Source organism: Odocoileus virginianus, chromosome 9 (genome assembly GCF_023699985.2).
Source record: "Odocoileus virginianus isolate 20LAN1187 ecotype Illinois chromosome 9, Ovbor_1.2, whole genome shotgun sequence".
In the NCBI taxonomy this organism is placed as follows: domain Eukaryota; kingdom Metazoa; phylum Chordata; class Mammalia; order Artiodactyla; family Cervidae; genus Odocoileus; species Odocoileus virginianus.
This window is the reverse complement of record NC_069682.1, coordinates 65,047,945-65,070,947: the sequence shown is the minus strand read 5'-3', so window position 1 is coordinate 65,070,947 and position 23,003 is coordinate 65,047,945. Positions and strand designations below refer to the sequence as shown.

At 45.3% G+C, this 23,003-nt stretch overlaps 1 non-coding gene across 1 annotated transcript; it reads left to right on the top strand.

Annotated features, from left to right (window-relative positions):
* Positions 1-8,914: 8,914 nt before the first annotated feature.
* Positions 8,915-8,987, top strand: TRNAR-CCU (transfer RNA arginine (anticodon CCU)). Its single transcript has one exon. It is a non-coding gene; the product is annotated as a tRNA-Arg (tRNA).
* The last annotated feature ends 14,016 nt before the right edge of the window (positions 8,988-23,003 follow it).

The following is a 23,003-nucleotide window of genomic DNA, read 5'->3' as shown; positions in this document are numbered from 1 at the left end:
AGGAGCCCTTTAGGGATGCTGTCATGCCAGAACTGAGGAGTCAGACAAAGCCTTCTGTAAATGACGTTCAAACCTGAGGCCTGCCTTACGAGTGGGAGCAGAAGCTAGCCAGTGAAAGTTAGGGAAGACAGAGAACACGGTGAGGGAGATGACCACTAGAGGCCCGGAGAACAGATGAAATAAAGACTTGGGAATCCCAGAGTGGGGTTTGTAAGACCCCTGAATTACACTAGTGTGGCTGAGAGGTAGACTGAGAGAAAGGGTAGTGAGAGGTGAGGCTGAAGGGGTAAGCAAGGCCCAACTCATGCAGGGTGTTTTTTGTTGGTTAAGAAGTTTACAATCTATCCTGAGAGCAATGCGGAGCCACTGATGAGTGGTAAGCAATGGGAGAACATAATCATCTGCATTAAAAAAAATTTTTTTTTCCATTTTTTGGGCCCATGACGTGCAGCCTCTTGGATTTTACTTCCCTGACCAGGTACTCAACCCGAGTCCCCTGCAGTGGACGCACGGAATCTTAACTAGTGGACCACCAGGGGTCCAGTCGTATTTGTTTTAGTAAATGTTACCTACAGTATAGAAAATGGATTTGAAAAAATCAGGAGGAGAGGCTTGTTAGGCCACAGTTAAGAAGGCTAATGCCATCACCTAGGCAAAAATGACAGCAATTCTGGCCCTCGTCAGCAGAAGAGCCATGAAGGTGGAAAGGCGTGGATGTGCATTTGAAGGATACTCTTGACAGAGGGTTGATGTATCAGGTGTCAGTTATACATGTCAGAGAAAGTGAGAGGGGAGGAATCCAGGCTATGGATGGGCGTGCCACTCACAAAGGTTCGGGAACACTGGGGAATGACCTAGTTTGAGGGAAAGATGATGAATTCCACCCTGTACATTCAAATTTGAAATGCCTGTGGGGTAACCTGGTCAAGATATCTGGTAGACAGTTGGATACATGGGTTTGGAGCTCAGGAGAGGGACTGGAAGTGGTACCTGAAGTGACTAGACTAGATGAGGTCATCTGGGAGGGTCTAATTTTAGGGATGGGCCTGAGAGAGGAAGTAAAGGATTACAAGTTTAGGCAAGTTGTTGAAGAGGTTTAGTTATACACAAGGAATGCAGTGCAGGAACCAGAGTAACCTGAGGTTATGAGGGTTTTTGTGTGTGTTTGTCTGTTTTATGACGGAGAAGACACACTTATGTCTAGTCTAGAAGAGGGCCTTTGGATCATTCCATTCCTTGGACAAAGTGATGGCACAACTGAGCTGGTATACCAGGAATCGTGGCTCAAACGGTAAAGAATCTGCCTGTAATACAGGAGGCCCGGGTTCGATTCCTGGGTTGGGAAGATCCCCTGGAGAAGGAAATGGCAACCCACTCCAGCATCCTTGCCTGGAGAATCCCATAGACAGAAGAGCCTGGTGGGTTACAGTCCGTGGGGTGACAAAGAGTCAGACACGAATGAGCGGCTAACACTTTCACCAGGAATTCTGGATCAGGTAAAGAAGCAGGTCCCTTTGGAGCAGACACCCCTCTTTGCTTCTCAGACACCACGGGCTGCCTCAACCTCCCCTCCAGGGCTCTGGGGACTTTCCATCCATAACTCGCAGAAGGATTGACTCAGAGAACTTGTTTTTCGGGATGGCTTATCCAGGCCCCCAGGGAATATTCTCTTCCCAAAGGGTCAAGTCCAGCCCTGCAGGATCTATCTCTACCTTTCCAGGACTCAGCTGCAGGTGTCAGAGAAGGAGTTCGACAGAACAGACTCTGATTGGGGTGAAAGACACCCAGAGCCTGGGAGCTGGATTATCCTCCTTGGTTTCTGCAATGTGGTTAGGGTCTGCTAGCATTTCCTGATGCATGTTTAGTGCCAGGTTCTGGTACTAGTCTTGGGGTGAATGAGATAGGGCCTTCACCTGGAGGACCCCACAGTCCAGAAGGGGAGCTAGACAAGTAAACCATCAGTTTCAAGACAACGGTCTAGGAACCTCATTAGAGAACCCACAGGGCTAGGAAGCCAGGCAGACTCTTCTTTGGAAGCCCGGCCTGAAGGGTTTGATGGCAGAAAGCTAAAGATTCCAATGATGATGGATAGCATCACAGACTCAATGGACATGAGTTTGAGCAAAAACTCGGGAGATGGTGAAGGACAGGAAAGTCTGGTGTGCTGCAGTCCATGGGGTCGCAAAGAGCTAGACATGACTTAGCAATGAACAATAACAAAGACTCCAAATTTCCCATCAGACCCAGAGCTTGGCTCTTCTGTTATTTGGGGGGAAATGGCAACACAATCTATTTTAAATTGACTTTTGTTCCTCCGGGGGAATTTCCCCCTTCCTGTTGTACATGAGTATTGAGAACTGGGAGACAGAAAATATTTGCACAAAACCTTGTAGAATATCCAAGTTGAGCCTTGGAAACCCCAAATGAAAGCAGGTGAGACTGAGATTGCTGGATGTTAGAGAATTCCTGAACTCTGTCCTCAGACCTCCTTTCTTCCTATCTCATTCAACTTGTGGCTTTAACTACCAGTTGAAGTGAAGTGAAGTTGCTCAGTCGTGTCTGACTCTTTGCGACCCCATGGACTGGGGCCTACCAGGCTCCTCCGTCCATGGGATTCTCCAGGCAAGAATACTGGAGTGGGTTGCCATTTCCTTCTTCAGGGGATCTTCCTGACTCGGGGATCGAACCCAAGTCTCCTGCGCTGCAGGCAGGCTCTTTAACCTCTGAGCCACCAGGGAAGCCCTAAGTACCAGTTACATACTGACAAGTCCTGAGTTCATATCAGTAGTCAGGGCCTTGGCCAACTCACACCACTGCTCTGGCCTCACATTTATATATCCAGCTGCCTACCCACTATCTCTGATCAGGGATCAAATCCACACCCTTGTCAGTGAGAGCGCCGAGTCCTAACCACTGGACTACTAGGGAATTCCTTCCAATGAGCTTCGTAAACACACCTCTAACCAAATTTCTTTCTCACCCAACCCCTAACCCGCCGCTCCCTTGGTCTTCAACTCCTCACAGTCAATGCCTCAGGTCAAACCTCTGAGTCAAACTTCCTTTTTTTTTTTTTTTGGCTTTTTTTCCCCTTTTGGCTTCCCTGGGTCTTCATTGTAGCCTGTGGGTTTTTGTAGCCGTGGCCCCTCGGGTTTAGTTGCCCTGCAGCTTATAGTATGTCATTTCCCTGATCAGGGATCAAAGCCAAGTACCTTGTATTGAAAGATGATTTTTTTTTTTTTTTTTTGGAAAGACGATTTCTTAATCACTATTCCACTAGGAAGTCCATGTCCTTGGCTCTTTCTCTTGTTCACATCCCCCACATCACCCGTATCCAACCTGTCAGCAAGTCCCATGGGCATGACCTTAAATATCCAGAGGCTAAACCTCTCTCCCCGTTCTCTCGGCTTCCCTTTTAGCCCAAGCCTCCATCATCTCCACCTGGTTTAGCCTCCATCATCTCCCTTCTTCTGTGTTTGTCTTCCTGTAGGACATCCTCAGAATAAGGGATCTTTTAAAACCGTGATCCTTTGAAAAATGTGAAATTCTGTCACTTGTCTGCTGAAACCCCTCCAATCTCTCCCGTCTCGCTCAGGATAAAAGTCAAAGTCCTTACCCAGGCCCCCATGGTCTTCCCCTGCCCACCCCCGCCCCCTGCCTGGTCCCTTGACGTCATCTGCTGGTGCTCCTCACCTCCATCACCCCGCCCCAGCCTCACTGGCTCCCTACCACTCACCCTCCAGCCTTAGCACCCTTACACTTGTAGATCTTTCTGCCTGGGATATCCTTCCCCCAAATATCTCCATGGCCTACTTTCTCACTTCTTTCAGATCTTTACTAAAATATCTCCTTTTCAGTGAGATTTTTTTGACTACTCTATTTATCTGTTCAGTTTAATGCCAAATTTCTAGTATCTACAGCAGTGCCTGGCACCTATGGATGCTCAATTAATATTTGTTGAATAAATTTAATGAGTCTTGGGCTACAGTGAGCTCCTTTGTGTATCAAGTGGGGGCCTGGGATATGCCAGAAAACTCCCTAGAGTGGTGACACGATTCCCATTTTGCAGATAAGGAGACTAAAATTTGGCGAAGTATGAGCACCTTTCCTGTCTGTTCTCATAGCAACATGTCGCCAGCACCTATCATTTGCTACTGTCATTGTCCATTTCCTCAAGCAGAGGTAAGACTTTTGAGCCCAAGAGTCATCTCTTACTCCTTGTTGCTTAAAAGCACCTGGTAGGAAGTTGGGCATGTAGAGAATGCTTAAGAGATATTTTTTGTGTGAATGAATGAATGAAATGGTCAAATCAGGATACAAACCCCCAGCTGTCGGATAGCAAAGTCTCAGCTCACCCTACTCTATGGGGGTGGAGGGGTCCCTAAAATAGCCATGGAGCCAATAATTAAGAGTCCCTCCCCTTGGCAGAGTACTCTTCTTGAGAGCCAGAAGTATTTCGGATGGAGAACAGTGTCCACTGGCTGACAGTTTTTTCCCATCACACACCAGGCAAATGGAAAGAATTTCTCCACTCAGTCCTTTCACAGTTCCCAGACACACAGTCAAGGTTAATCTTCAGACCTCTCCTCTGTGTTCTCCCGACTCACTGTCTCATTTACTCTTGCTGCTTTAAACATCAATTACATACTGAGAAGATCTAAGTTCATATCTGTGATCAGGATCTTGCCCCCATCTGCATTCTGCCCCACTAATTTTCCCAAACTTCAGCTGCTGGGTTGGGCGGCTTGCCCATCACCCACTCACTCAGCCTTCAGCCAGCAGTCTCTGCTGCCTTCCCTGGGCCGCACTGAAAATTGAGTTTCCCCTCCCCGCCTTTCCATCCGCACTGTGAGCTGGCTTTTTCCTCTGAGTCTTCATTCCAACAAACTCGCTCTCCTTTGCCTCTTCTTTTTATTTCATTTACTTATTTTAAAATTATTGTTAGTCCTTAATTTTAATGCACCATGATCAGGAAAGGTGGCTTGTATAATCGTTACTTCTTTTTGGCTGTGTCTTCTGGCATGCAGAACTTCCCCAGCCAGGGATCAAACCCGTGCCCTCCAGCAGTGGAAGCTTGAGTCTTAACCAAAGAACCACCGGGGAAATCCTGTCTCTTTTTTCTAGACTCTCCTCTATCCCCTAAACCGCTGCCTTAGGTCATGGAGATGGCTCACTCCATCCATGGATGATGGTGGCCCATTTATTTCATGTGCTTCTCTCTCCTAAGCCTTCAGTTCTCTAGATTAGTTATCCTTAAACTACAGGGAGAGGTCCTAGACCCCTTTGAGAATGTGGTCTATGGGCCCTCTCCCTCCAAAAAACCCCACATATACTCTTTTAAAAAAACTTTTTATATATATATTTTTTTAATTTTTATTAGTTGGAGGCTAATTACTTTACATCATTACAGTAGTTTTTGTTATACATTGATATGAATTAGCCATGGATTTACATGTATTCCCCATCCCAGTCCCCCCTCCCACCTCCCTCTCCATAAAAAAACTTTTTATATTTTTTTAATTGAAGTATAGTTGATTTATAATGTTCTAATTTCTGCTGTATAGCAAATAACTCAGTTACACACACATATACATTTCTTTTTAAATATTCTTTTCTGTTATGGTTTATCCCAGGAGTTTGGATATAATCCACCATGCTATACCTTAGCACCTGGTTGTTTGTCCATTCTAAATGTAGTAGTTTAAAAAAAATAAATAAAAATAAATAAATGTAGTAGTTTGCATATACTCTTTTTTTTTAGTGTTTTATTTTTTATTTATCTAAAAGTTCTTAAAAATATATAATTGCTATACAATATTAAGTTACAAGTTTATGATATAGTGATTCACAATTTTTAAAGGCTATGCTCCATTTACAAGCAACAAATAACATACAAGGGATTCACAGATACTCTTAAATACAGCATTTTGCATAGAAGTTCAAGTGCACCCCTGTTAAGAGCGCCTCTGCTAGAGGGTCTCTCTGCTTTTCCCCTCCCCTCCCCTCTAGGTTTCCGATTGTTGTTGTCTCTCCAGTCAATCAGAAGTCTCTTTAGAATCAGAAGTGTCTCCCTACCATATTATCACCAATACCCTTATTGTCGTGAACAGCAGCCACAAGATTTGCACAACCCCTTTTCACGCATCAACTGATTTTGTGCTCTTAACAACCCCAAGAGGAAGGAACTATTATTGTCCCATTTTCACAGCTGAGAGAACTCCATGGTTATGTGTTTTGCCAACACTGCTCTAAGTCCAGGCTGTCTTTCCTCTGTACCACATTTGTGTTGCCCATTACAAACTGCTGTTTCCTTTGACCCTTTTATCTCCACCTCCTGAAACCTACCTCTGCCCCCTACCCACACCCCATGATGTGTTGCCTGTTATTCTCAACTGCTGCTTTTTTTTTTTAACCTCCCCTCTCCCTGTCACCTGAAAGGCACATCACCTCCCCCACTTCTCTGAAGCTCCCTCCTTCTGCCCCATCCATGCCTTCAACTGACCACAGGTGGCTTCTTTGCAGTTGCTTGAGCACATGTGAGCCATGCAAGGGTTGGTTTCATTTCCCCTTTCACTCAGCCCAGCTGTGCCCACCTCTGGGATCCTTGCTGGCACTCCAACCCCTTCTGGCAGAAGGCTTCGGTACTTCTAAGGTTGCCATACCTGAAATCCAGGTAAGAGGAAGGAAAGGGACATGCCACTCAGGACCTGCTTTGGGTCAGGCTTCATGCATGGCCTGGGGGCCCAGACTCCAACCCTTAAAGCCCCCAGCTTCCAGGCTCTTCCAGGTATCCTACGGATGGGCACCTGGAGGCTCTAAGGTTGGTCTGAATGCATCTGCTGCCTGTTTGCCAATGGCTAAGGGCCCCTCTGCAGCTTGGCTAACCTTTAACTGCCCTCTGAGCCAGCAGAACTGCTGCTCAGCGCCTCCATGAGAAACACCTGGCTGTTGGTTAACCTCTTCCTCTTCAGCTCAAATCTCAGACCGGCCTGATCATTTTAGTTAGGTTAATCACAATCACACTTTTGCTCCTAGTGTGATAAAATAGTCGGTCATTACAAAAGCAGTTTATAAAACTGCTTACCAGTGTGTAACATAGGCATAGAAAAGTATGCATATCCAAAGTAGGCAACTTGATGAGCCTTAACCCATCTGTATAACCTTCATCCAGTCAAGGAACAGAATTGGTCGGCCCCCTGAAACACCTCTGCCCCATGTGCTTTCTCCCTCTCCTCGCCCTCAGCATGACCTGATGACTGTCCTGGTGACTTTGAACAGCGCAGATTGGTCCTCCTTGGTTTTGTCCCACAAAAACAATTTTAAGAGAACTAGATCATTCTCTTATCCACACCCCTAGACACATATTTTAATTGATTGACTGATTCAATTCATCACTGACCAGATGTTGACTGTGTATAAAACAGATCAAAAATCTGAATTAAAACAAAAATTCTGGGACTTCCTTGGCAGTCCCATGGTTAAGACTCCACGCTTCCAAGGCAGAAGTTGCATATTCCATCCCTGGTCAGGAAACCAGGGGCATGGCCGAAACCCCCCACAAAACAAAAACCAAGAACCTGTGTCATCAAAAGGTCTTTGGCTGTAAACTGACCCTTCACTGAGCCTACAGAATCCCAAAGTGTATCCTTCATAAAGTGCCCAGAACATGCAAGCCCATCTGATCATTTCCTCTAAAGTTCAAGTGCTTATCTCACTGGGTTTTTTATTTTTTTGCTTTCTTTTCTCTTGATTTTATTTTATTCGTTTAGTTCTAAAGGAGGGAAATTAGAGATGCTAGGGTGGATTCCACCTCCCCCACCTCCCCACAACTCCAGCTTTGATCACTCCTAGATGGAGAAGTCATTTCATCAGGCTACCTACTGCATTTTCCAAGAAGATGTGGCAAGTTAGCTTTAAGCTGTTACACACACACACACACTCAAAACCCCCAAAGCTGTCCTGTTTGTGCTCAGATATGCTGCAGTTTTTGCTTACTGATTCTAGCCCTGCCCTCTGCGATCTCCCTGAATTAATTAGTCAATTCAATATTCAGGTTTTGTGTGGTTTCCTGAGTGCCAGACTCAGAGGCACATGAGGTAGGGCTTTCTGAACTCTGAATTCTTCTCATGGAGATCCTGGGATTGACTGATTCAGGGATGTGGCTAAACGAACATTTACTACAGAACATTCCACTGGACGCTAATCCCCAGAAATGCTTTGTGAAAATAGAGCTTGGAGCTCAAAGGAGTTGAGCAAATGCTCCATGCTCGCTGGTCTATTTCTCATATCACATGTTATACTAGCACAGATAAGACTCTGGGAGATCCGGAAGCATAAAAGCTGATTCACTTTGTCAGTGTTTTGAAGACTTATGTGACTTAGAATTCCTTTTCTTATAGAAGGCCTGTGAGTACTTCTCAGAATTAGTGTCCTCAGGGCAGGATATAGATCAAGTAACATTAAGCATCCTCCCAAACTGCACTAGCCCGTGGTGATACTGAGCCCTTGAAATGTGGCCGCTCCAAACTGAGATGTGCTTGTGTAAAAGGATTTCTGAGGTGTTGCAGTTGGTAAAGAACCTGCCTGCCAAAGCAGGAGGTGCAAGAGACGTGGGTTCAAACCCTGAGTCAGGAAGATCCCCTAGCGAGGGAAATGACAACCCGTTCCAGTCTTCTTGCCTGAGAAATCCCATGGGCCGTGGACAGTGGAGACTGGCGGGCTATAGTCCATGGGGTGGCAGAGAGTCGGACATGACTGAGCACACGGACCCTGCACTGTGAGTGTAAAACACACACCAGATTTCAAAATCTTAGAAGAAAATCAAAGGCTCAAAATTTTTATCTGGCTTATATGTTGAAATAAGACAATTTTTGAAATATTGGGTTAAAATGTACTATTAAAATTAACTTCAGGGACTTCCTTGGTGGTCCAGTGGTTAAGACTCTGAGCTCCTGATGCAGGGGGCCCAGGTTCGAACCCTGGTCAGGGAACTAGATCCCATATGCACCAACTAAGACACAGTGCAGCCAAATAAATAAATTAATTAATTAATTAAAAAAAATTAACTTCATCAGGGACTTCCCTGGTGGTCCATTGATAAAAGCTTCACCTTCCAAGGCAGGCAATGATGGTTTGATCCCTGGTCAGGGAGCTACGATTCCCACAGGCCTCGTGGCCAGAGAAACAAAACATAAAACAGAAACAGTACAGTAACAAGTTCAATAAAGACTTAAAAAACGGTGCTCATTAAGAAAAAAATCTTTAAAAATTAATTTCATCTATTTCTATGTTGCTTTTTAAAATGTAGCGATTAGAAAATGCAGTGATGCATGTGGCACGCATTAGGTTTCCATTAGAAGGTGCTACTTCGACATCCTGCATGCTGGGCAGGCTCTGTGGGCTGAAACAGGGACGTGGGACAGGGAGAGGGTTTGCAGCCCAGTGGAGGACGGACAGGGGGACCCTGGGAATTCACTGGAGGGGCAGCTCACAAAGCTTCAAGACAGGCTGGTCAGGAAGTGGTGACTAAACTGAGACATGAAAGATGAAAAGGAGTTAGACAGGGGAAGGCAGAGAAAATAGCATGAGCCCAGCCCTGGAAGTGAAAGACAAACTGTGAGGATTCCAGAATGTCTGATGTGGGGAGTGGGGAACAGAGGGTAGGTAGTGACCCAACCTGAGACCAGAGAGGGCAGCCAGGGTCAAGATTTTTGGGGGCCTGGTAAGCCCTGGGTCAGGAAGATCCCGTGGAGAAGGAGACGGACATGGCAACCTACTCCAGTATTCTTTTGCCTGGAGAATCCCATGGACAGAAGAGCCTGGTCAACTACAGTCCATAGCGTCACAAAGAGTTGGACACAGCTGAAGCGACTTCGCCTGCATGCATGTCAGCCCTGGTAAGGAGTTTGTCCTGAGGGCAGTGAGACACCGCTAAGGGATTTTCAGTTAGGTGAAATTAGGAAGAATTGCAGTTTTAGAAAGAATAGATATTTGGATGGGGCGTAGATGCGTGTAGAGATAAAGTACAGGGAGAGTGTCTGCTCAGAAAGTGTTGGAGTCCCGAGGAGTGAAAGTCTGGAAACTCTTCTACAAACCCTAGAATTAAGGAAATCCAGCGTCGGAAAGAGTCAGAGGTGGGACCACTGGTCGGGACTCCTGCTTGGAGGTAGGACCAGGGGAGAGAGTGGTTGTTATTGTTGCTAAGTCATGTTTGGCTTTTGCAACCCCGTGGACTGTAGCCCGCCAGGCACCTTTTGTCAATGGGGTTCTCTAGGCAAGAATACTGGAGTGGGTTGCCATTTCTTCCTCCAGGGAATCTTCCTGACCCAGGAATCGAACCTGGGTTTCCTGCATTGGTGGGCGGCTTTTTTACCACTGAGCCACCAGGGAAGCCCAGAAAGGGTGGAGCCAGGGTTGATAGTCCCATGTTGTTTTTAATTTTATTTATTTGTTTATTTCTTTGGCTGTGCCTCAAGGCATTCGGGGTGTTAGTTTCTCTACCCGGGACAGAACTCATGTGTCCTGCAGTGGAAGTACGGTGTCTTAACCACTGAACTACTGGGGAAGTCCCCTGGTTTTGAATGGTGAGGCTGTGATGGGAAAACAGAAGTCCTCAGGATGGGAAGATGATGAATTTAGGGTCGTTCAAGTGGAGGGTGGAATGAAATGTGGTGCATACAGTGGGGATGCCCAAGATGAAGTGGACAGCTGGGTGTGATTCTCAGAAGAGAGCTATGGGGTAGAGGTAGAATCCACAGGATACATCTCCCCTGTGAGCCTCAGTCGCCTCATCTGCATGTTGGCGCCGTGATCTATTTCCCAGTGTTAGTGTGATGATTGGATGATGTATCAAGTTGAATATGCCGGGCCCTGCACAAGCTCACAGTAGGTGCTTTGGGAGATTTGGTTCTTTGTTTCAGAAAGTCCATCAACATTTCCTACAGGGTCAAATGTACCAAGTGCTTTTCAGATACCACTTCCTTCTCCAGTATCCATGGGACCCACATCTTTGTTCTCAAAGTCACCAGTACACTGATGGGGAGATGTTGCTGGAAAAGGCTGTGGGGAGAGGGAGTGAAGGCGGCTTCCCCCTGCCTGGGTTATCCTCGAGTGGAAGGAAGAGGGCAGTCAGTGCTCTGCAGTGGAGGAGATGCTGTGCTGGGCGACTGGAGCCGGGGCCACCTGCCCCAAACCTGCCACCAGCAAATAAAGAGACCTTGCCCTGTTCTAAGCCTCAATTTCTCCACTGGCTCAAGGAGGAAGCTTCCCTGGTTCAGTCCCTGCCTTCTCTGGAAGTCCCTGGCTCCCAGAAAGCCTCTTCCCTTTTCTTGACCCACAGAAGATATCGCTTCCTTGAAGACTTGGCTCGCTGTGGGCCTCCTGGCGTCTCCTTGCTGGGGCAGAGGGCCAAAATCTTGACAAGATTAAGAAGAGGTTTTGGGACTGGGCCAGTCTGGGAAAACAGGAAAGATGACGAACCAGACTCCCCCCCTCTCCTCCTGGGGGTTGTTTATTCTAGTTTTCCCTCAGCCGAGTTTTCCGGATCCATCGTAACCCTTGACATTTCAGCTGGTGCCTGGCCTCTGGCCCCAGGGCACCTAACGCACCTCTCCATCACAGAGCTCATGGAATAGTCGCTCCTATGCCCACTTGGCCAACTGCTCCGAACTCCTGGAAAGCAGCAAGTACACAGATATATGTAAACTGAGAGCCTCCCACAGTCCAGGGGAGGACTTTCCTCTCCCACAAGCCTCTCCAGCTCCCGGGGATCAGGAATAATCTTGTCATTTTCAGCCATGGGAAATGAGGTTCAGGGAAGCCACACATATCACCCAGTGTGCTGGCAGTGGCTCCAGAAACGGGCAGGGCTGGGGATACCTTATCAATGAGAGGCACGTTTTTCTGGAGGCTGCTGCTGAACCTTGCTTGGTTTCCATTCTGACTCTACAATTTCCTGCCTGTGGAATTCAGGCAGGTTCCTACGGGGAGGCAGCACAGGGTGTAGCCGGTTAAGAGCACAGACTCTGGAATTGAAAGTCAGTTCCGCCATCTGCTCATTCTGTGACCTTGGGCAAGTTCCTTCGCCTCTCTGTACTGCAGTTTCCACAGCTGTAAAACACGATAATAATAGCTCTGACCGCATAGACTTGTCGTGCGGATTAAATGTGATAATCCATGTGGAACACTTCGCACAGTGTCTGGCTCAGGGGCCGATTCCATCCGTGTCAGCTGCGTATGGATTCGGACCTCGTGGATGGACTCCCGCCCCATCTGCTCCCCAGCCTGCCACCGTCACCCTGGCGGCTCACTCAGCCCCCGGTGTGTGGTTAGGTACTCGCTGGCGTGCTGACTGCAGGAGTGGTTGGGGACTGACTCAGTGTTTCTGAAAACGAGTTTCTGATAATGTGTGGGAGGAGGATCCTGAAGGAAGATTTTCTGGAGTTTCCCAACCATCCTGCGAGGGATTGCTTTTTGCACGCTAGTATGAACTTGAAAATATTTCCAGACGCCTTTTGCCTCCCTGATGGCGGAAGCCACTTGTATGTTCGCTGTGAACTGTTCAAACGTTACACGCAGATATCAAGCTAAAGTCCTGAGTAATCCTGCTTTGAGAGAAGTGTTCACTGTTATCTAAGACACGCACCATTTATCTGAGGAATGTCCTTCCAGATTTTTCCTGTGCCTGGTGTCTGAGCTCTGCGGTGTGTCCCACTCCGTGGTGTAAATCTAGATGACTGACTGTACCTTCGGGGTGGGCATTGTTGGGCTAGGATGCAGAATTTCACGGAACACTTAATCAGCAGTTAAAGCCACCCCTGACTCATACCCCCAGCATACAATTAGCCTTCAGGACTCTGAGACCCGGAAATGACAAATCAAGTTCTCATCTGGCTTCAGAGTGAGATCTGAGGTTGAATTTCAGCAAGGGGATCCTCTGGTGTACTTGACCTCGGTTATGTGCAAGTCAACCAAGACTTCGTGAGGGGGCAGAATGGGAGCTGTGGCCCCACTGCCCAGAGAATAGCGCCCACCCCCCCACCCCACACCCACACCCCCACCAGCCACTTACTGTGTGTAGGGAACTGAGCTGAAGCTGCCAGTAAGGCTGGGCTGGATGTGGGTGGTTTCTGTGACCTCATGCAAGTTGCTTCTCTTTCCTCAGGTTTTTCATCTGCAGAATGAGGAGAATCTTCCTGCCTTAAAAGGCACATTCCCCCATCCATCCATCCATCCATCCATCCATCCATCCATCCATCCATCTATACTTCCATCCTTCCAACCATCCATCCATAGAAGATGGTATTTCATAAGCGTGTGGGAGGATTACACAATAAACATAGCTATCTAGAAAAAAAAAAAAGAGTTGAGTCCAGTGGTAGATTGTATTATTGTTCAGCAAATATTTACTTCTCCCAGCCCTCCTCACCATGGGAGGAATACACTTCCTCACTGTGTTGACATTGGAATTAACCATGTGACTTGCATTGGCTAAAAGAATGTGTGTGGAAGTGACGATGTCCCCTTCTTGAACAGCTGTCACTGGTCGTGAGAACCGTGAGTCCCAGACAGTGGGGGCTGCTTCAGCCTGGATTCAGAATGAGAAGATTCATGGGGCACGCACCCCACGGCTTGGAGCCCAGCCTAGGAGAGCTGTGATGAACCCCAAACTGACTTGCAGACCCCTGGGTGAGAAATGAATGCTTACTTTTATAAGCTCTCAGTTTGTAGAAGCTGCTATTTTTCTTCTTCTTCCAGCTTTATTGAGATATGATTGACAGACAGCACTGTATAAGTTTGGGCGCTAGTGGTGAAAAACTCACCTGCAATGCAGGAGAAACAGGAGACTATGGGTTCCATCTCTGGGTTGGAAAGAACTTCTGGAGGAATACTGGCAACCCACTCCAGTTTTCTTGCCTGGAGAATTTCATGGACAGAGGAGCTTGGCAGGCAACAGTCCATAGTGTCGCACAGTCAGACATGACTGAAGAGATTTAGCATGCATGCACGCACGCACTGGGTAAGTTTAAGGTAAACAGCATAATGATTTGACCTACATACTTCCATGAAATGATGACCACTGCAAGTTTAGTGAATATCCATTGTCTCATACAGATGCAAAACTAAAGAAATAGAAAAAAAATTTTCTTTATGATGAGAACACTTAGGATTTATTCCCTTAACAACTTTCATACATAAGATTTAGCTGTGTTAATTATATTTATCATGTTGTACATCACATCCCTAGTACTTACTTATCTTATAACTGGAAGTTTTTACCTTTTGACCACATCTATCCATTTCGTTCACCCCCTTCCTCTGGTTATCACAAATCTGTATCTTTTTCTAAGACTTTGTTTCTGAAGTATAATTGACCTATAACACTATGTCAGCTCCTGTTACACAACATACTGATTGGATATTTCTATACATTTCAAAATCATCACCTTGGCAAAGAAGTTTTTTTAATGCAGCATCATTGTAGCAAAATCTGATCCATGCGGATCTCTAACTCACTCCTTCTGACTGACTTAACTTGGATTCAAAGAAGGATTGTTTGATCAGATGCTGTTTGACTTGAGATCTGAATGTTAAGAAGGACCTAGCTATATGGCCATCTCAGGGGAGATGTTCTGGGCAAAGGGAACAGCAATGCCATGGTCCTGAGGCTGAAGGAAATGTGGCCTGCTTAGGAATAGAATTAAGGTCAGTGGGATGAATTGTTTGATAGGAAAGGGGAAAGGGGCCTGAGGCACATGTATTCAATGGGTCACTTCACATTTCTACTTGGACATCTCTCAGATGTTTCAAAATATCAAATCCAAAGCTGAATTTGTGGTCTTCTCCTAAATCCATCCTTCCTTTTTCATTTCCTCATCTCAGTCAATGGCACCACCACCTACCCACCCAGTCCCCCAAGCTACGAGGCTGGATTTCATCCTTAACTCTTTCCTCTCCCGGAAACCCCACATCCAATCTATCTTCAAATCCTGACAATTCCACCCTCTCGTGATCTCATATTAATATTTGTCCATTTCTTTCCACTTCCGCTGAGACCACCCCAGTAGAAGCCACTGTCCTCTCTTGCTTGGACCACAGCATTAGCCTCCTCCCCAGCTTCCCTGCCTTCATTCTTAGTGCTTCTCCAATCAGCCTTCTACATGGAAGCCAGTGGTCTCATTTAAAAACAAATCATCTCTCTTCAAGTGAGTGGATAAACAAACCTTGGTTCATCTATCTGTACAGTGGAATATTATTGAGCAATAAAGAATGAGCTAAGCTTTGGGTTGAATGGTTGCATGACAATGTGAAAATACTTAATACTGCTGAACTGCATACTTAGAAATGTTTAAAATGGTAAATTTTATGTTATGTATATTTTACCCCTCCCCACACACACAAAAGAATGAGCTATCAAGCCCTGAAAAAACATGGAAGAACTGTAAATGTATATTGCTAACTGAAATAAGCCAATCTGAATAGACTACATATTATATGAGCCCAACTTCTGGAAAAGGCAAAACTACAGGGACAGTAAAAAGATCAGTTGAGGTCAGGGAGGAACTGGAGAGAAAAGAAATGTCAAGCACAGGGTATTTTTAGAGCAGTGAAACTTTCTGTATGATGCTATAATGGTGAACTCTTGTCCTCAGACATTTGTCAAAAATCACAACTATTAATATACAACACAAAGAGAGAACCCTGGTGTAAACTATGGACTTCAGTTAATAAAAAAGCAAAAATCTCACAAAATCAAACAAGTCAAGTTTCATGACCCCTCTGTTTAAGACTTCCAATGTCTACCCTCTGACCTGGCTAGGAAGATCTGTCTGTCTTTCCTCCACTGGTTCATTCATCCCTAGTCATTCTGTAGGGCTCAGTTTATTTACATTTTAAATATTTTCTTGGCCTCGGCACACAGCTTGTGGGATCTTAGTTCCCTGACCAGGAACTGAATCTAGGCCCTCAGTAGTGAAAGCGCAGAGTCCTAACCACTGGACAGCCAGGGAATTCCCTAGGGCTCAATTAAAATGTCACCTCTTCAGAGAAGCCCTCCCTCATTCACCAGATCAGATCCTCACCACCTACTCCTTTGTTTTACCTTCCCTGTAATTCAGTTCTTCAGTTCTGCATCATTTGCACGTTTGTAATTAGATAGTTAATTGTTTGTGTTTATTTGCACAATGGTCTCAAGCCCCATGAAGGTTGGGGTCACGTATCCATCTTCATTATCTTATCTCTAGAGCTGAGCTGGTGCCTGGTACACAATAGAGGTCAGTACACATGTGGTTGAACACAGTTTGAAATGAAACTGTTCTCTGATTCCATGTATATGAAATATCCAGAATAGGTAAATCCATAGAGACTGAAGGCAGAAGGTGGTTGCCAGGAGAAGCCTGGGGGGATCCTCTTGGGGGAGGGGGGGTGTAAATGTTTTGGAACTTGACAGAGATGATGAGTGTTCAGCATAATGAATATACTGAGTATCAGTGGACTGTACACTTTAAAGTAGCTCATGTAATGTCATGTGAACTTCACCCCTGTTTAAAAAAAGAGACTGAAGCATGAATCAATGTATTTCTTTCCTTCTCCTCCTCTTCCCTCTCCCTCCTTCCCTTTCTCCTCCTCCTCCTCTTTCTTGACAGCCTTATAACCTCTTATCTTTCTCAGGTTCAGACGAGTACCTTTGGCCTCAGAGGTGGTTTTTGTAGCAGAAATGCAGAAAGACTACAAAACAATTAGTGTTTGCTTTTTCCCTTAAGATTTATTATAGAAATTAAAAAATATATATTTATTTATTTGGCTCTGCCAGGTCTTTTCTTTTTTTTTCCAGTTCTACCACTTTATTGCTACCAACCCATCTCCCTCCACCCTCGTGCACACATGCTCAGTCATGTAACCCCATGGACTGCAGCCCGCCAGGCTCCTCTGTCCATGGACTTTTCCAGGCAAGAATCCTGGAGTGGGTTGCCATTTCCTTCTCCATGTGCCGGGTCTTAGTTGGAGGACCTTCACTGTGGCATGCGAGCTCTTTAGTTGTCTTTTGTGGGATCTAGTTCCTCCACCAGGGATTGAACCCAGGCCCCCCGGCATTGGAAGAGTGCAGTCTTAGCCACTGGACCAGCAGGGAAGTCCCTGTTATAGAAAATTTTAAGTGTATACGAAAGTATAATAATGTAATGAACTTCCACATATCCATCACCCAGCTTCAACAGTTATCAACTCATGGGTGAACTTCCTATATGCCCACCTCTCCCCCTCCTCCGTTGTTTGAGTTTATGCAAATATCACACACTGTATATATCATTTCATCTGTAAACATTTCCTCGTGTCTCTCTTAAAGATAAGAACTTTCAGCATGTAACCGCAATACCATTATTGCACCTACAAAATCAACAACACATTCTTAACACTATCAAACATCCCTTCAGGGCTCAAATATACCCAACTGCTGTGTTATTTGAAAACAGATGATGTATTTGTTTGAATCAAGATCCAAACAAGGTCTATTGACTGCATTGAATGACATGTCTCTTAAGACTGTTTCAATGTGTGGGCTCTTCCACTGTCTCTCTCTTTTTGTGTAACAGTGAGAAGTGAAATAGAGAGGACTTGGAGAGATAACCCCTTTTTCTTCAATTTATTTATTGAAGAAATGAGGTATTTGTCTTGTAGAGTTTTCTACAGTGTGGATTTTGCTGATCACATCCCTGTGGTGTCATTTAATGTATCCCTTTATATGATGTGACTAGGACTTTAACAGAGTCAGGTTAGATGGTTTTTTAGCAGGAATACCTCACAGGTGATGCTGCAGACCTCCACCAGGAAGCACACCATGAATACGTATTTCTCTTTCTTTCAGCGACATTCCGAGCCATTGATGATCATGGCCCCAACCTATTGCTTTGTTGAAGGCTGCAAAACCCCAAATGCAAAATTCTAATTAAAAAAAATTCTTTTTTGGTTATACCATGTGGCATGCGGGATCTTAGTTCCCCAACCACGGATTGAACCCACACATCCTGAAGCGGAAACAGAGTCAATCACTGGACCACCAGGGAAGTCTAAAACTCTAATTCTTAATTTTTTTCACCTATTAGCAGAAATACATCTATCAATAGAAACTTCCTCTAACAAATTAGTTGATTACAACGAGATTCAGTTCATATAGGAGAAGTAGGAAAAAAAATACTGATTCTTTCTTTTTATTTACCAACTTTCAAAATATTAACTTGCTTCCCTAACATGCTCGAAGAGAATCCAATGAGATTTTCTTTTTCTTCTTTTTTTATTGAGTATCATTATGAACTTAAGGACTTTAAATGTGTTGATTTTAAACCCTATTCATACTCAAATTGTCTCATCTTTAGCCAGATAGAATCTCTTCAGATTGATTTCTGGGTCCTTTTGACATGACCTTCTAGCTTATTTGCTTTCTGGAATAGCAAGATGTTCTGGGATCATCTTGTACATTTTTTTTTTTTTTTTGCACCAGACCTGGAATTGGCCATTTCTCCAAAGAGCCTTGATTCTTGGGAAATGATATTTAGATCTTTCACAATCTTTCCTCTAGGCGTGCTCATAGCTACCCCATTGGTAAGTGTTTCCAGGTCTTTTCAGTGGATAGAGATAAAAAAAAAATTAAGAGGTCTTGCGTTCACACTGATAAATTCAAATTTAATTTAGATTACAGGGTCTTTGCTTAACTTGTTCAGTTTTAAATTTATATTTCTTTTCCCTTATACTGAGAGTCTGGGTTTCTAATGGCAATAACACTAAATTTATGTATAATCCAAGAATGTATAGTCAAATTAACATATCAAAATTATTTGAAATGATTCTTCTGTGAGTGATTCCACTATCAATTTAATTCCTAGTTTGATACATCTGTTTCATTTTGATTTCAAGTTTTAGGGATTACTTTATTTGAAATTCAGTTTTGCTTTAATAATTATGTAGAACAGTGATATAGTTCTACAGCCAAACCTTCAAAATAAAGTATACTCAGGTAAGTTTAGATTCTATAACTGTTCCCTCCACTCTGGTCTTTCCCTGTCATAGGTAATCATGTTTAAAAAGTTTTATTTTTGTATTTTCTTCTTTAATTTTAAAGAGTGTAAGTGTATATGTGTACATATATACCCTCTTTCTTACATAACTGGTAGCATACCATATATATTTCTTTTGAGAGGTAATTGTTTGTTAAAGTGTTTTTTTGTTTATTTTCTTCTTTAATTTTTAAATAATTAAGTTTTTGACTGCACCACGAGCCTTGGGATCTTAGTTCCCTGACCAAGGGCTAAACCTGGACCCACAGCAGTGTAAGCACGGAGTCCTTACCACCTGCCTGCCAGGGAATTCCCTCCTCTTGAATTTTTGGAAATGTATGCATATATATGTATATATATATATATATATTTATATCCCCTCTTTCTCACATAACTGATAGCATACTACATACACTTCTTTCAGTAAGTATGTTCTGAAGTTCTCAGCCTGTCTTTAACTATATGTCTCTATGTTTTTAATGCTATATTCTGAAATTCACCCTATTATAATGTGTAGAGACAACTCATTCCCTTTTCACAGCTGCATAGTACTGCATCAGGTAAATGAACTATGATTTATTCACTTAATCCCCTGTTGAGGGACATTTGGGTAGTTTCCAGCCATCTGCTATTACAAAGAGTATAATAACAAAAAGTCTTGTGCGTAATTACTGTCAGGCTTTTGGCAGGATATTTTGGGGATGGATTCCGAGAAGTAGGATTGCTGGGGGATGGAATCCTATGTAATACTGATTTTTGAAGTTCTAGCCCAAGAATACCTTCTGCATGAGCTTTTTCAGAGGACTTCTCTGTGCCCCAGTTTCTCATCTGCAAAATGAGAATATTAACGGCATTTCCCTCGGAGAGTTATTGGAAAGACTAAACAGGCTAAAGGTTTAAAGTGCTTAGAATATGCCTGGCCCACAGGAGGTGTTCAGTAAATGTTAGTAAGGGGTGGGAAGTGCAGGAGTATGTACGCGGGGAGGGTGGTATGTAAACTAGATGCAGGACTGAGTCTTTGAGAAGAGTCTATGCCTGAAGAGAGTCTTGCCCCTGCCGGAGAGGTAGGAATAGTACAATCCAGAGATGAAGTTTAGAGATCAAAGAAGAGATTCAGAGAAAGGATATAGACTTGCGTGTATTCCGAGGGAAAAGAAGAAGGAAATTGTCACTTGACTGCATTTATTTATTCACTTTTGTCTGCTCTGGGTCTTTGTTGCTGCACGTGGGCTTTCTCTAGTTGTGGTGAGTGGAGACCACTCTTCATTGCGGTAACTTCTCCTGTTGTGGAGTGTGGCCTCTAGGCGCACGGGTTTCACTAGCCGTGGTGCTCCGGCTTAGTTGCTCCCAGGCGTGTGGGATCTTCCCTGACCAGAGATTGAACCCTGTCTCCTGTGTTGGCAAGTGAACTCTTAATCACAGGACTGCCAGGGAAGTGCCCAATTGACTGCATTTAACCTGAATTTATTGACAGTAAATCTCTACCAGAGGGTGGGTACTTGAGGCAGATGTTCCACTCGACGACAGAAAAATCAATTATTTTACGTATTTGTTTTGCATTAGTTTACGGCCTATGAAATTTGTACCCATTACAACATAATTTTGACCACTTAGCTTGAGGCATAAGAAAAGTAGGACTTGAGAGAATGGGAATGATGCTGATGCTGCTGCTAAGTCACTTCAGTCGTGTCCAACTCTGCGCGACCCCATAGATGGCAGCCCACCAGGCTTCCCTGTCCCTGGGATTCTCCAGGCAAGAACACTGGAGTGGGTTGCCATTTCCTTCTCCAATGCATGAAAGTGAAAAGTGAAAGTGAAGTTGCTCGGTCGTGTCTGACTCTTAGCGACTCCATGGACCATAGCCTACCAGGCTCCTCCATCCATGGGATTTTCCATGCAAGAGTACTGGAGTGGGGTGCCATTGCCTTCTCCGATGGGAACGATAGGGAGGGGTAAAAAGAAATAGTGGGAAGTGGCTTTGTTCACCTTACACATGAGCCTGGAGCTGTGTTGTCCAATATGATAGCTACTAGCCTGTGTGATTAGTGGCTGCCATGTTGGAAAACCTAGTTATAGAACAAATAACTCATTGCAAAAAGTTGTATTGAACAGTACCGATCTAATCCACACTCCAGTGGAACAGCATATGTGGAGATGTTATCTGGGCAGTAGACTGTGGTGCTGAAGGTCCCATCCTAGTACCTCCATCTCTGATGTCCCCCTAAATGGGGCAAAACTGGCTCTCTGAAGGTCCAAGCTAGCCGCCCAGAACTACGTGGCCCTCCAAATCCATGTCTCAAGCTCCCCCACCCTCCTCCCTCCTCCAGAGAGCATCTGCTTGCAGCTCCTGCTCTTCATCCCTTTCCCTCCAGCCTGTCTCCCCAAAGTTTTGTCCTGTCTCATCCCCCAAGTCTCTTTCTCAGGGTCCTATTAGGCCCGGACTCAGTTGAGCTATTTGCCCTTCATCCTCTGCCAAGGCTGGGTGCAGGTGACTGGGGGACTGCCTGCAGGTGGAGGCAGGCAGGACAACCCCCCAGCTGGTTCCTACTTAATCTCTGCTGGCTCATACTTCCTGTTCCTGTCACCAGGTCCCTGGGCCTATCAAAGGGTGCTGTGGAAGCTGGCCCCTTCCTTCCTCCACCGTGTTTGCTTTTGAAAAAGGGGAAGTGGAACCGCCCCAGGGGCTGTGAACTGGACTGACAGCACCGCTCTGGTTCTCTGTTCCCCTGCAACCCTCCCGGCCCTAAAACCTCCAGCTCTCAGTCCTACTCCCGTGATCACACCCACCCCACAAAAAAGCCTCATCAAAGGCTTCTTGCAACATTGCAAGGTCTAGGAGCCCAGTGCCCCAGACTGAGAGGAAGCTTCCCTGCTCTGCTTGCTCCTGCAGGAATGATGTGACCACCTCATTGCTATCCCACTTCCACTCAACAAACGGCGATTGGTCATCTACTCTGGGCCAGGCCTGGAGAACACCAGGGCCGAGAAGACAAATGAGGCCCCTGCCCTTTGAATGTCCATCTGGTGGGAAGACAGACATGAACAAGAAGGGCGTAGGGTCCTGTCTGAGGACCTGGCTGGAGTGTTGTTCAGTCGCTTAGTTGTGTCCGACCCTTTGTGCTCCCACGGACTACAGCACGCCAGCCTTCCCTTGTCCTTCGCCATCTCCTAGTATTTGTTCAAGTTCGTGTCCACTGAGTCGGTGATGCCATCCAACCATCTCATCCTCTGATGTCTCTTTCTCCTCCCGCCTTCAATCTTTTCCAGCATGAGGGTCTTTTCCAATGAGTCAGCTCTTCCCATCAGGTGGCCAAAGTATTGGAACTTCAGCTTCAGCACCAGGCCTTCCAATGAATATTCAGGGTTGATTCTTTTAGGATTGATTGGTTTGATCTCCTTGCTGTTTGGGAAGTGGATTCTAATACTGGTGGTTCTTCTGGGCTTAGAAGGAGCCGTGGATGCTAGGCAGGGAGAGAGGAGGTGTGAGGCTGATGTGAACTCCGTGAAGACAGGGACTGTGGGCCATCTGTCCCCCTTGGATCCTCAGTGTCTGGTTCAGGAGCTCATTAAACACTGTATGAATGAATGAATGAAATAATACTGACTGAGATCGGGGGCAAAGCTGGCGGCTTCTGAGCTGGCATCGCTTCTGTGGTCCCCTCTACTGCTCACTGTTCTGCAGGGCTTGGACCCCAGCCCCGAGTGGGACAGCTCTGTTCCACTCAGATTCGTCTCCTGACATTTCCTAGTCATTCCCAACCTAATTCCAGCTCAGGGATGTTATGGGTCTAGACGTCTCTGTTCTGCCTGCTACTCACTTAGCAACTTGTCGAGTGGAGACACCAAGTGGTCAGACCCCGGAATGGCAGTGGTCATGCTGAAGATGGATTCTTGACCAACCTGAAGACTTGGGTCTTGATCCTATGTCTACACTGATGCTTATCCTGCTTTCTAGTCCTG